Here is a 16,113-nt window from a genome sequence, read left to right on the forward strand (position 1 = left end):
CGTAACAAAATAGATAATAAATCAATGCACAACACGAGAATTAGAACAAGCAATACTATTACAATAATTTATAGTAATTCGATATTAAATTCAGTACTTACGTCCACTTTCCAAATCTTTTTACTGAAAAATTTTACTATAACCCTCTTGATTATAGTATGATTATTTTAATTAAGCTTACAATCAATCGAATCGATTTGTTTTAGCAGGTTTATAATCACTCTAATTGATTTTGCATAAAAAATCAAACGAAATCGTCCCACATAAATCATCTCTATATCTAGTCAATACAATGTCCAATTATGGATTTGGACAAGCCTATCCCATAAATAAATTTCTAGCCTATGAAATTTACAAAGAAATAAAATATATAATAGGAGTTGGCAATAATAAGTAAGAAAATAAAAAAAATAAAATTCATTAAAACTCGGTTGATATTGATAATGAATGTTTCTTGAAGCTTTGACTTCTTTTCTTCAATAAATGAGAGGCTGTTCAATGATTACTGAGAATGTTTTCTTCATATGTTAATTAATTATATTTAATTTTTTTCTTTTTGACTTGCTCAAAAATATCAATACTTTCGTTAACAAACTTAAGTTTTTCTATTTTTTTTCCTCTTAGGTTACTTCCTCAATTGATTTCAGGTCTTAAATATGCTTAAATTTGGTTGAAGGAAGTATACTAGGCGTTGAAGAGGTTAAACTAGCTGTTGGAACTTAGATTTAACCGTTGAAAGCTTGTTAAAAAACTATCCATTAAGCTGTCAATCGCAATCGGATCGATTCGGATTAAATAGGGGTTGACTCGTTAAGATTTGGAGTTGACTTAAAATTGTATTTGAAAAATCTAACTTTCTCTCTTTTTTGAAAGAATCGACTCGACTGACTAGGAGTCGACTCGAAGTTCACAGACGGACTCATAGTTAACTTAAGGTTGATTCCTATACATCAAATATTTTCAAAACATTTCAAATACTTCTCCGAACATTTCAAATATTTTTTTAATTTTAAAATTTATTCTTCTAAACATCTTGATGCATCTTTAAACATTCAAACTTATAATACTTCCAATAAAATAAATTAATTAATTTAAAAATAAAATATTATATTCAAATATTTTATATTTATCAAAATTAATTTTTGGACTAACACATCTATCTTCCTTTAATCTCCATTTGTCTTCCCATTGGCGTCCTCTTCATGTGCCTCCACATCGTCATCTTTTTCTCCCTCCAACCGGCCTCATCCTCTTCTCTCTCCGGTCGTCCTCATCCCCTCAACTAATATGACCACTGTCATCTCACAGCTAGCAGTGCTAGTTATCGGATGGCTCCACCGTAAGAGCAATAAAGCATCTATTGCCGGTCCTCACGCCACTTCTTCATCGATAGTCTTCTCTTTCCATCCTACTCCCATCTCGGAGCATAAAAGGAGGCCAATCATCGGTCACCAGAGTTCTTCGAGATGATCGAGGTGAGGGAGGGGGCTCTAATCTCGTCAATAGCTATGTATTTTCTTTCGGGCACCGACGTTGGGTACAAAAACAAAAAACTTAAATTTTGAATTGTTTACCTAACCATCCATTTCAATTCCAAATCGTCCATGTAGCTGGAATTATTTGCTGGTGGATAAATAAATGTAGGCCACCTTGAATTGAATGGCCAGAAAAAAGCCTGCGGTAAAAAGACTAAAAAGAGTTTTAGAGTACCGTAGCAAAATATTTAAAAAATTTAAAAAGTTATGGAATTCATCTAAGTAAGTTTTTTTTTTTTAGGTTTCTGAAAGAAAAAAAATCAAAAAATAAGAAAAAAATATCCTACTGGCCTATAATTGTCAAACCACTTTCTCGTGTGAAAAGTAGGTGTTGGCGTAGCTTCCCATCACTTAGCCGACTACCTTACCTACTCATCTCTGAATTGACTAAAGAAACTGTATCGATTAATCAACAATCAACTTGACTCGGATATGCAAAGTTCCCCCCAGCAGGACAGATGTCGGGCGCCATCGCTGACATACAGTGACCGAAGGCTGCTCGCCCCTAATCAGCACCATCCCAACTAATATGCCTCCCATAGCTGCTCGTCCTGTAACCGACCTAATGGTTGATTGACAGCCGACAATGCCGAACGAAGATAAGGCACCTTGATAATTCTATCCTGCCAACTCAAACAACATGAATCTCTACCGACTATGGCCATCATACGACTCAGAGAGGCCACATCAAAATCATATCAATCAAGACACCATACCCTGACTGGCTAGCTGTGCACCATGATGAAATACTATGATCTCATTAAATACGCTCCAGGGGTCATTTATTATGCCCCACGTCCTGTGGCGTTTGCCGTCGTGTACATGCTGAATATAAGGCACGCTTGTCGCCGGCATTTAAAGATGCCCATCTAGTACCATGCGATACTATACGATAGGACATAATTGATATGATTGTCTGATCTCTCATCATTCATTTTACTCCCTCTATAAATAGAAGTAAGCGGAGACCCCTCCAGGTATGTATAAATGTACTATCTCATAACCCAGAGACTCTGTTACTCTCTCCTCTTAAGCCATTTACTGACTTGATCGTTAGAGGATCTTCGCCAGAGCCATCTTCGATGGAACTTATTTTACAAGTCTTCCTTTCTTGACATCGAGCAGAGCCCAATGCTACTTCCTCTAAACTCAATCATCAACCTTTATCTTGATCTTGATTGTGTCCGCCTTCTCCAATGACGATACTTCATCCATTGGCAATTTCGCCATCAATTGACAGGCACAGCTCCTAATCGGCTCCTGACCGACTACCGACTACCCATCGGAGCAAGGCCGCAACAGTAAGCGTATGCGGATTACATATTTGGCTATCCAAACAAACCAATAGCGAGTGTAACTGTTAAGAAGGTTAGGTAGGATTGAAATTGGATCAGATACGAATCAGATATCAGCATATTCATATTTATATTTATTTTATCTGACAAATATAAATATGAATATTATTCGAATATAAAAATTATATCCATATTTATTTTAAATAGATACGGATACAATTTAGATATTGAAAGTATGGATATAATGACGGATATAACTTAGATAATTAAACTTTATGACTACAAAGTCAAATACATTACTAAATAAATGATAAAATAAGTTAAAAATATGTTTATATGGTTACATATTTTTTTAAAAAATTAATAGGTATCATATAAAATTGTATAAGGTCATATATAGATTCGGATATTCAGATACGGATCGAATAGTAGTCTATCCGTATCCCTATCTTTTTTTTTACGGATATAAATATTCATCATATTTTTAAATTTCTATTCATATTTGAATTGATTCGGATACATAAATGAATCCAGATGGATAATGTCCATATCACTTCCTGTGCAAGTGATTGTTACGCAGGATCCGATACAACACGGTGCAGCAGGAAAAAAGAAGAAATAAAACAAGAAACACAATACAAATACATGGATCAATCTCAAGCCCACCTCCACGGGATGTGCAAGCTTCAGTATGAGAGAATAAAATAAAATCAATACAAGAGGAACTCACCACTCAACTCTTATACAATAGTTTCTCAATAAGAAGTCCCAAAACTCTTACAAAAGCTTCTTGAAATCTCTCTTGAAGTTTTTTTGCATCTTTAGACATCAACAGCTCTCCAACGCAATAAACAGCTCGTCAATCGGAGCTATATAAACTCTAGAATCTCAAAAATACTATTTCAGTAGGAATACAGAGTCTTAATCAACCTTAAAACCATCCATGACCGTTCGATCATGATCGGCTCACACCAGAGCCATCCAATCATGCAAAACAGCCTCTGATCATGTCCGAATTGAGTTTCAGCCGTCGGATCGTGATCAGATGTGATTTGGCCCATCGGATTGTACAAAAACTCTCCTAGACCGTGCGTGGACTGCGTGATCGGTCCATGCGGCTTCCATGGACCGCCCAGCGCCCTGTGGTCAATAGTGGACCATGCAGGGGGCTGGGCTGGCCTACACGCCCGCCCGCATTGGGCTCGCTCGTGCGCTGGGCTGTGCACGCCTGCACCTACGCGCATCTCTATCGGGCCTGATCGTGCCACTGCCGATCACCGCAGGCTTGCTGCTGCCTCGTGCATTGTGCCACCTTCTTCGATCTTCTTTCATGCATATTTTCACTGTCTGGACTTCATTTGGACTGCTCTTGGGCTTGTTAGACTCTATTCATCATCCTGGACCTTTTTATGGACTCAATATGGATCGAATCTCGAGATACATTTTCTAACAATCTCTACCTCGACTTGATATTCAGCCTCCACCTGTTTCTGAGAGCCTGTGATCCATATCCCCCCATATCTTGAGGCATGCCTGCTGTCTCATGGATGGGCAAACGTGGGAGTCGAGCTAGGCCGCTCGATCCCATCTCCATCATGACTGTGTCTACTCTGACCAAAGACTTACTCGAAGAAGTCTCCTATGGCAATAGAAACTTGACTCTGCGGCGTCGCCTCTCGTTCTCCTGAGTCTCCCGTCTAATGCCCGATCCACTTCCACCTGGAGCTCCACCTCACTTTGGGCTCCTACTGGCTCCTGAAGCTCCACCTTGCACTGAGCTCCCCGTCAGATAGTAATATCCTCTCATCCTCTTCTTTCCCTCCAGAATAACCCTATCATCGTGCAACACCTTCAGGATTTCTCTACCAGCTACCGTCCTGTAGCCTCTCGAATCTAATATGCTTAGTGAGATAAGATTTCACTTGAAATCAGATATGCATCGGACCTTCTCCAATCTTCTCATTGCACAATCATGTGTCCTCCAGCTGACCATCCCGATGCCTATGATCGCACAGCTCGATCCATCCGGCAGATAAATAGTACTTTTATTGCTCTCTAGGGAGTCAAACTGTCCCTCTCTACAACATACATGATAGATGCATGTAGAATCTAAAATCTACTGCTGAGAAGAAGTAGATACCTCGTCAGATATCTCTAAAACATCATCCTCTGACTCGCTACTAGCCGTCACTGCAATAGCCCTCATCCGATCCCTGAGTTGAGGGCAATCTCTGGCTAGATGCCCCAACTCATCACACTGATAACATCTGATCTTGCTCAAGTCTCTCATCCTAAACTTGGACCGCCCTCGTCGTGATCTACTGTCACCCCATCTGTCACCTTCTGCTCCTCCAGAAATCACTAAAGCTGAGCTGGCGCCATCTGAGTTCGAGGCTGGGTTCTTCCTCCTAAGAACCTCATTCTGAAGAATCACTGTGGTGATCTCGTCCATCTTGATGGTGCTCTTCTCTATTAGAAGAGTAGTCACCAAAGATTTATATGAAGGAGAAAGCGATGCTAATAAGATCAGTGCCCTGATCTTCTCCTCAACTTTCTCGTCAACGCTGAGGAGGTCGGTGAGGATCTTCTAAAAGTGGCTGAGATGCTCCTGCACACTCTATCCCTCAGTCATCCGTAACTAGTAGAACTGCCTCCAGAGGAAGAGAGTGTTGGTGAGAGACTTCACAATGTACAACTCTTTGAGCTTCGATCACAGCATCGTCGGAGAAGTCTCGCTAAACATATGGATCACCACCTCATCTACTAGGTACAAGCAGATCATACTCACTGCCTGCATCTGGAGCCACCTTCAATCCTGCACATCCATGGTAGTCGATTTCTTCTCGCACAAGAGAGCATCCATCAACCCTTACTGATGAGCATGTCCTTCACCCTTGCCTGCCACAAGGAGAAATTACTCTTTTCATCAAACATGTTGATCTCATCTTGATTGTGCTTATTTTCTCCATCTTCTATCTCGATTACCACCGTTGCAACCTACGCTCTGGCACTACCTTGCTCTGATACCAATTATTGCGCAGGATTCGATACCACATGGTGCAGTAGAAAGAAAGAAAAAATAAAATAAGAAACAAATACAAATATATTGATCGACCTCAAGCCGACCTCCACGGGCATGCAAGCTTCACTATGAGAGAATAAAACAAAATCAATACCAGAGAAACTCACCACTCAATCTTTGTACTAGAGTCTTTCAACAAGAAGCCTCAAAACTCTCACAAAATCTCTATGAAACCTCTCTTGAAGCTTTTTTGCACATCCAGGACATTACCAGCTCTCCAACGCAACAAACGACTCGTCAATCGAAGCTATATAGGCTCTAAAATCTCAAAAATACTGTTTTAATAGAAATACAGAGTCTCAATCAACCCTAAAATCATACATGACCGTTTGATCGTGATTGGCTTGCACCAAAACTGTTCGATCGCACAAAACAGTCTCTGATCATGCCTGATCATGCCCGGATTGAGTTCCAGCTATCCGATCATGATCGGATGCGATCTGGACCATCAGATCGCACAAAAACTTCCTTGGACCATGCATGGACCGCATGATCAATCCACGCAGCTTCTATGGACTACTCAGCGCCCTGCGGTCCACGGTGGACCGTGCAGGGTGCTGGGCCAAGGCGTGCATGCGCATTGGGCCGGCCCGCACGCATGCCCGCACTTGGCCAGCCCGTGTGCTGGGCCGCGTGCGCATACAGCCAAGCCCGATCGCTGTCTCGTGCATCGTGCCACCTTCTCCAACATTCTTGCGCACGTATCTTCGCTGTCTGGACTCAGTTTGGACTGTTTTTAGGTTCGTTGGACTTTGTTTGTCATCCTGAACCTCGCTGTAGGCTCAATATGGATCGAATCTTAAGATGTATTTTCTAACAGTGATGGGAGCCAGGTTAGATGGAAGTCATCCCTTACGTGTCTTCTAAAACTAAATTCCTAACTAATATTGGTCAAGACTTGAGTACCCGGCAAGTTTTTTGAGAACCCGAGAAGTTGAATTTCCCTTCGATACTGCGGGAGATAGGTTGCTTGTCCCATTTGTGCCGCCGTGGAGCCAGTCTTATAAAAAACACCATCCCTTTCTATTTCTCACGGATGGCACCGAATCATAGGATATTTGGTTGATAAAGTTGAACTCTAGATTTGAGATAAAAATGAGTAACTTCCGGTCTGTCCATGTAGTTGAGGAGAGTCTTATTCTATTCTAATTTCCGAAAGAATAAAAATGCTCTGATCTTTCAAAACCCAATCTTTACCCTTTCATAGTATTCAAATCCTATTCCGGTTTTAATCGTGAATTAAACGTATCGAGAGAGATATAGCCATATTACTTAACATTCCGATTCTGAATCTGGTTACGAACCAAATATTTCCCAAATTTTGAGACTGTCCACTTCTTGGATTGCCAACTTCCTCTTCGCTAAAATCCATGGTCTTGCTTTAAAAAGTATTCGTTTGAACAATGACGAATCGCCCCCATCTGTTGACAGCCACCCAATTCAAATCTCATAGCGTCACGCTCTCTCAACTCTTCCATTCTGTAAACATCTGTAATGCAGGATTAATTTTAATCTCACCACAAGAAAATCAATACCATTGTTAATCTTTAGCAGCTCTGGCTAAATTGATGGGAGGATGGCAGTAGCATTAAGCTACCTTTATTCAGGAGAAAAAACCTTGGACCGCACGCAGAAAGAAGGCTATTTGGATAGAAGAAAACATGGTGTGAGGTGGGAATAAAATGTTTGGGATTGCTTCTGGATGTTCTGAAGCGAGGGAAAACCAAAGTGTGGATTGGAGAGGAGAACGGAAGAAATACAAAAACAATAGGGAGTTCAGATTTTCAGCTGTGCAACTTTTGTACTGCAGAATCCTGTACTACTATAGATAGCTGCCACATCATTCATGTTGAAGATGAATGGCTCTTATTTATTCCAAAAGGTATCTACATATTTTTTAATGCGATATACAAGGAGTTAAAGAAGACTGTACATCTCTGATCAGGTATTGATTGGATTGACTAATACCAGTATCCATCCTATCCGACAGAAATTTATACTCATACTCGTCCTATATCCGTCTTGGGTCGGGTTAGGTTGGGCAAAATAGAGATCCAAAGATGGGTCGGGTTGGGTCGGGTATACCCGAAATCCATCTTCTATCTCTTCTGATCAAAAATTCTGAGCCACTCAGAACTCCGATCAAAAATCCTGAGCTCCTCCGATCTCTGTAAAAAAAAATAAAGATAAATAAAAAAAAGATCAAACTGTGTGAGAAAAAATCTTATCTTAATCGTCTAATCGGGTGGGAGGCCAGAGGTAGGAGGCTTGGAGCGGGCAAGGGAAGCTTAGACGGTGGCGCCTCCCTCGAGCAACGATGGCACCTCCCTCGAGCGACTCCTCCTCCAATCGATCATGCTCGATCTGACAAAGTAGCGAATGGAACCTTAGCTGCCGCCTCTCCTGAGCGAACTCCCGATCCCACTTCCTCCCCACCATTGGCACCCTTCTTGTCCACCACAAGCATCCATCGAGCTGCCATTAGGGTTTGGGTGTTGGGATGGGGGAAAGTGCTGAGTGGGGATCCATCAGGCTATCGTTAGGGACCTAGGTTGGGGTGTTGGCTGTCGGGGAGGTGGTGAGTGGGGAGCCATCAGGCCGCCGCTTGGCTAGGGTTTGATCATTGAGTGTCAGGGTGGGGGGAGGCAGAGAGAGGATTGTATTTGATTTTATTTAAATGAGAGAGAGAGAGAGAGAAAGAGAGAGAGAGAGAGAATAAATGAGGTTTAATTTTAATGGGAGAGAGAATAAATGATATATATATATATATATATATATATATATATATATTATCGTGATACGTTCGGGGTGGGGTATTACTATTATTCATATCCGATCCGAATCTATTTTAGATATTTTTTCTATAATCTATACTTATCCCATCTCTTAATTAGATCAGGCAAACTTCACCCCATTAGGGTCAGGTTGATTCAAGTATCTAATGAGTCGGGAAAAACTATATGGTGATATCATAGTTTGTGATGCAAAGGTAATATGATAAAGGATTGGGATATTCGGCTAGAGTACATTCAATCCATGCAAATTTTTTTTTAATTTTTATTTATTTCAAAAATTTAGAATAGAAGATTGTTCCCCGCTCACCACCTAGTAGTCAACGCCGTCTCCGAACGAGAGGGTGGGAAATTGGCATTGGAGAGCTGCGCATAGGTGACACCTCTCTCTAGCATCCAAATGCTCACAAATTTCATCCATATGTCGGAGAACTTAAAGCCACTTGCTCGAGACTGGTCAAGTTATTATACCATTATATTATTATCATGTTGTCACGAGAAAGCAACCGGTTTAAGAGTAGAGGGCACGACTGAGGAATTTGGCTCCTAAGACTGCCTTTAATAAAGAATAGTTTTGTTTTATTACTTTGTGGAATTGAGTCATTCACTCTTTAGGCACATAAAAATGGATGAAAAGATAATTTTATTATCACACTAAAATATGAAATATCATAAAAATCTGTCTCTTCAAAGTTTAACCAGCTGCTAAGCAAAGCAATCCAAAAGAATATGATGTCTCACGGGACAACAGATTGGATTGCTTCCTATTGCCGGAGAAATCCGCCGATCGAGACTAATTCTTCATTGAGACAATATGATATGATAAGGTCACACTAGCTGTGAATTCAGAGATCAAAAAATTATTTGGTCGTATGGGTAAAGTCTGCATCTGACATTCACGACTAATAATCTCGATTCAGAGAAGATGCAAAATATTTCTCTACATAATAAAGAGACAGAACGTGACCCAATGGCCAGCAGAACTAGATCTGATTAGAGTTGATCACAGACCGGGCCTTGGGTCGGCTTTCGGGCCTAAATTTTATTCATTTTTTATTGGACTTCAAGCCGAATCTATACAAATGTTGACATTCTCTGGGCCTAAGTCTGGCCCACGAGCAGATCCAAATCTGCTAATGCAGATTCCGACTAACAATCTACGAGCTCAACTTTTAAATAAAAGAGGTACGAAAAGATCTTCAGGTAAGCAAGGAAGAACACTGAAACACTCAAAAATTCTAACTCCGCTCTTTCGACTTTTATAATTGATGAAAAAGAGAAGGAGATATTTGTTTTTATTTTTTTTTCTTACAATCAAGAGTACCTACAAGGACCTATAAATACAAATATGTAGACCCAAATATAGATAGGGAATAACAAGAATATGCCAGAGAATAATCAAGAATATGCTAAGGAATAAATCCCTGGACCTTTAATTGGATAGTTTTCTAATTAAGTTCAATCCTTCCAATACTCCCCCTCAAGATGAGGCGAAGATATCTTGAAGCCCCATCTTGTCAATCAATCCAGAAAAAGACACTGAGCTAAGCCCTTTGGTTAGAATGTCTGCCACCTGATCAGAAGACCGAATATAGATAATGCAGATATGACCCTGATTAATCTTTTCCTTGATAAAATGACGGTCAATCTCGATGTGTTTAGTACGATCATGCTGTATTGGATTGCTTACAATCTCAATTGCTGCTTTGTTGTCACAATACAACCGAAGAGGAAATTTGTTTAGAAGTTGTAATTCCTTAAGCAACTTCTGAAGCCAAAGAAGTTCACATATGCCTAGAGCCATTGCTCTATATTCAGCTTCTGCTGATGATCTAGCCACCACTGACTGTTTCTTACTTCTCCAGATAACTAAATTACCCCCTACATATGTACAATATCCAGAAGTAGATTGCCTATCATCCAATGACCCAGCCCAATCTGCATCAATGAATCCCTCTACCTGGAAGGTGTTGTGTTGTGAGAACAACAAACCACGACCAGGACATCCTTTCAAGTAGCGTAATACTCTGAAAGCTCTCTCCATGTGTGATTCTCGTGGATCATGCATGTATTGACTGATGACACTGACAGCATAGGCTATATCTGGTCTTGTATGTGAAAGATATATCAACCTTCCAACCAACCGCAGGTACCTTTCTCGATCAACAGGAGCTCCACCATCTGTCACTGTTCGATGATTCTGATTTATTGGAGTAGTAGCAGGCTTACACCCCAACATCCCAGTCTCAGAAAGCAAATCTAGTACATACTTTCATTGTTACAGAAAAATACCTTTGGATGATCGTCCAACTTCTATGCCCAAAAAATATCTTAGTGGACCCAGATCTTTTACCTCAAATGCTTGCTTTAGTTTTTCTTTGAGTTGTTTAATCTCATGATGGTCATCTCCTGTTATTACAAATCATCAACATAAACCAAGAGTATAGTTTTCTTTCCCTTGAGATGCCTATAGAATAGAGTATCATCTGCATTACTCTGTTTATATCCCATTCCTTTTACAGTCTAACTGAATCGATCAAACCATGTTCGAAGAGACTGTTTAAGGCTATAAAGTGAGCGCTTTAGTTTGCAGACTTTTCCAATAGTTGCTCTGGTCTCAAATCCTGGTGGTATTTGCATGTATACTTCCTCCTGAAGATCTCCATGAAGAAATATATTCTTCACATCTAACTGATGTAATTCCCAACCAAAATTAGCAGCACATGATATCAGTGTTCGAACAGAGTTCATCTTGGCCATTGGAGCAAAGGTTTCATCATAGTCTACTCCATATATTTGAGTGTAGCCCTTTGCTACTAGCCAAGCTTTGTATCTTTTCACCTTGCCTTCTGGAGTCTGCTTTATAGTGTACACCCACTTACACCCTACAGGATGCTTACCAGCTGGTAGAGTGACCAGATCCCACGTCTGATTTTTGGATAAAGCAGTCATCTCTTCTAACATTGCTTCCTTCCACTTAGGTTCTGCCATAGCCTTTTGCCAGGTACTAGAAATACAGACAGAGTCTAATGCAGCTACAAAGCTTTGATAAGATAGAGACACATTCTTATATGAAACATAATTAGCGATATCATAACGGTAACGAGCAGGAGGAACAATTGAGCGAGTACCCTTCCGTTTTGCAATAAGAATATTAAGATTAGAAATGGAAGGAGTAGTAGAGATATTGTTACCATTAGGAGACTCTGGAGAAGAAGCTTCAAGCGGTGGAGACACTTGGACAGTTGGTGGTGAATGCACACTGGACTCTTTTTCATTGGACTCTTCTTCTTTCTCAATACTAGGCTCCCTCTGAACATCATTCCTATGATACTCCTCCTGGGCATCAGAATTTTTTGGTGTATATAGAAAGTCACCCGGAAGAAGTAATTCTGGTGTCTTATTATCAGATAGATGACTTTCATAATAAGCTTCAGTTTCTCGAAAAGTAACATCCATAGTAACAAACATTCGCCGCTCAGGGGGATAATAGCACTTGTATCCCTTTTGAGTAGCAGGGTAACCGACAAAGACACATTTTAATGCTCGTGGATCTAGTTTTCCTACTGAAGGTCTATGATCGCGAGCAAAACAAACACATCCAAAGACCCTAGGAGTGACTACATAATCAGTAGACCCTTTCAAATATTGTATGGGGGACTTAAACCCAAGTGTTCTTAGAGGCATACGATTGATCAAGTAAGCCGCGGTCAAGACAGCCTCACCCCATAAAAATTTAAAAACTTGCATGGTAAAAAGTAAGGATCGAGCTACTTTCAATAAGTGCCGATTTTTTCTTTCGGCAACTCCATTTTGAGCAGGAGTATCAACACAAGTGGTTTGATGAATAATTTCGTAAGTATGAAGATACGCACGAAACTCCTGATTAATATATTCTGTGCCATTGTCAGAACGTAGAATTTTAATTTTGACACCAAACTGAGTACCTACAAGTTTATGAAACTCTTTAAAGCAGTTTAAAACTTACGTCTTTTCCTTCAATAAATAGACCCAAGTCACTCGACTAAAACAATCAATGAAGGTAACAAACCACCTATGGCCCATGAGAGTATTAGTACTACATGGTCCCCATACATCAGAGTGAATTAAAATAAAAGGTTTAGAACTTCTAATTCCAGATATAGGAAATACTGCTCTGGTGTGTTTAGCCAACTCACAATGATCACAAACTAACAAATTTTTATTGCATTTAGTTGATAAAGATGGAAATAAGCGACTAAGAATAGAAAAAAGAATGTGACCCAGCCTACGATGATGTAACATAAGTTCTGAAGTGGCACCTTCAACAGACAATGCATACCCCGTCAAAGAAGAATTCATATTTTTCTCATCAGTTGATAGATAATAGAGTCTATTGTGCAATTTACCACCCCAAGTATCTTCCCCGTTTTCAGCTCCTGAAATAGACAATGAGAAGGCCAAAAAGTGACAGAGCAACTCAAATCTCTAGTAACAGAGCTGATAGAAAGTAAATTTGTAGGAAAGGATGGAACATGCAATACTGATGATAATCTTAAACTAGGAGTACAGTCAATGGATCCTTTTCTTGAGACAGGGGTAAAGGATCCATCAGCTATTTGGACTTTGTCATGTCCTGAACATGGTGAATAGGAAATAAAACTATTAGATGCCCCTGTCATGTGACTGGATGCTCTTGAGTCTATTACTCAGGAGTTGGATATTCCGCAAGTAAATGTATGTGATAATTTATATGGAGTACCTGAGTGTGCAAAAAGAGAGGAGTCAAGATATCCGTCCTGGTGGCTAGACTGTTCCAGAGTAGGTGTGGTGTTAGAAGATGATTCATACTTTTCCATCATTCGTCGGAAGGTCTGATACTCCTCTGCAGATAAGCTGTGTACAGCACTCTCGGTCTCTTCAGAGAGATTGGCTTGGACAGGTCCACGAACATGATTCTGTCCTCCAGTTCTTCCACCACTATGACGACCACCATGGCCCCGACTACTACGCCCAGGCTGATTTGGGCGGCCATGGAGATCCCAGCAAAATATCTTAGTGTGCCCAGATTTTTTACAATGAAAACATACCTTCTCACCTACCTGCTGTAGCTGTACAGTAAGAGCTGATCTTACAGAACTATTGGAGTCAGAAGTCACTCGTCGCCGTGTCTCCTCGCTTAAAACAGTAGAGAAGACTTGACCTAAACTAGGTAAAATATCTCTGATGAGAAGCTGAACTCTGACAAATTCATATTCCGGATTCAGACCATATAGAAAGTCCTGAATCCATTCTTCTTCTAAATATTTCTGAAATCCATCAACATCGATAGAGCATTGTGGAACAAAAGTTCTATAATGATCAGCTTCAGACCAGAGACGTTTCAACTCGGTGGCATATTCAATGATAGATAAATCTCCCTGACGAAGCTGACGTAATTGAGAACGGATCTCAAATGCTTGAGCAGAATTCTGCTTTTGTGAGAATATTTGGCCACTGTCTCCCAGACTTCCTGTGCAGTCTCCAGCAGTTGCACACTTCTGGCCACATTCGGTGTCATGATATTTAGAAGAAACGCCAGAACAGCAGAGTTCTCCATTCTCCATTGAGCCATATCCTGCTCATTATTAGCAGGTTTCCTCTTTGTGCCGGTGAGATATCTATCCCTCCAAACCTCATCCTTGTACAAGTAGACGAGTGCTCCTCTCCCATTTTAAATATGTCGCTGGGCCATCAAGTTTTACAGCCACTTGAAGAGCATTCAGCGATCCACTCTCTTGACGAACCCCCTGATCGAGTGGCAACTGTAATAAGCCGATCCAGTAGACCTTCAAGATCTTGCATAGTAATTGGATTGGCCATACAGACAAAATACGAACGATAATCTCACTGGTACACTATCAATGAATCACAACACACACGAATCACCGGAGACACATTATCAATGAATCACCAAACACATGAATCACCAGACACACTGTAACTGCAGGTTTCTTAAGTATCTAGCCATAAAAGTTTCTCTTTTTTCTTTTGTTTTTTTTTTTGAAATAAATAAAAGGTTAAAAGAAAGAACTGTGGTTTTATTTGTTACCGATTATGTATCCCGTGAAGCACGGGATTGTCGAGGGTGATGCCGTCGCCGGTGACGCCGTCGGCAAGGAAGACGATGGCTGGTGTCGGGGATTCGACCGTGAAAGGTTTTGATGGAGGCGTTGGAGGGATTTTGGGGCTGCGGTGGGAGCTGCGGATGGACTCGGCGGAAGCGGAGGCTTCGGAGGGATTTCGGTCAGGAAGAAAGGGGGCTGCGGTGACTGGGAAGAAGGGGGTTGCGGATGACTTGGTGGAGGGTAGCTCGTGGAAGGATCGGACGGCGGTGATGGTCCGATAGAGTACCAGGAGCGAGATGCCGTGGTTGGTGATCTGGAAAAAAACCCCAGTCGTGGGAGGCGGCGCGGATGAGATTGACGGGTCGATGGTGGGGATGATGGGCTCGGCGGAGGCGGCGGGGAGGAAGGGAGCTGCGATGGCTGCGGTGGCTGCGGTGGCAGCGATTCGCTGTGAATCAGGAGGAAGAAGGAGCGGTGGCGACGGTAGAGGCAGTATCAGCAGTGGAGGGAAGAGAAAGATTTTAAGAAGGGGAAAAAAAATGGAAGAGAAGGATTTTAAGAAGGGGAAGAAAAAAATGGATCAGAACCTGAGTGCTCTGATACCATGATGAAAAAGAGAAGGAGATATTTGTTTTTATTTTTTCTTCTTACAATCAAGAGTGCGTACAAGGTCCTATAAATACAAATATGTAGACCCAAATATAGATAGGGAATAACAAGAATATGTCAGAAAATAATCAAGAATATGCTAAGGAATAAATCTCTGGACCTTTAATTGGATAGTTTTCTAATTAAGTTCAATCCTTCCAATAATAATCTTTTCTCTACTATCTCGAAAGCTTTGGATAATTTAAACATCAGAGAATTCTCAGTTGGAATATCTCCGACGAGTGTGAACTTCGTTAGTAGGGATCCTTTGGTATCTTAGATTTCGATCGATGTTATGCTCTAGTCATATCAACAACTCTCTGGAGTTTCACGACAACACTTTCTATGCTGCGGATCATTCAGGAGGAATCTTATGAAGAGAGCTAAGGCTGTTCTACGTGCTTTATATGATATTTTAGTTCCTAATTTTTCTTTTAATGTATTTATACTCCATGGGCATGACCTTTCTGCTTTATTTAAAGAGGGAGGGAGGGAGAGAGAGAATATGATGTCTAGCTCATTGGATACAGCTGCGGAGGTCCCAGGAACAACCCGTGTATGACCGCCCGTTTAAACTTCATCTTCCGCGTTCTACCGAAGAAAAAAAAAAACTTCATCTTCCGTGTATGACTTCGTTCTTCAGCGGTCCCCCGTTCGGGGAAGCAGCCGAGAAAC

The sequence above is a fragment of the Elaeis guineensis genome, chromosome 10 (assembly GCF_000442705.2).
Source record: "Elaeis guineensis isolate ETL-2024a chromosome 10, EG11, whole genome shotgun sequence".
Classification (NCBI taxonomy): domain Eukaryota; kingdom Viridiplantae; phylum Streptophyta; class Magnoliopsida; order Arecales; family Arecaceae; genus Elaeis; species Elaeis guineensis.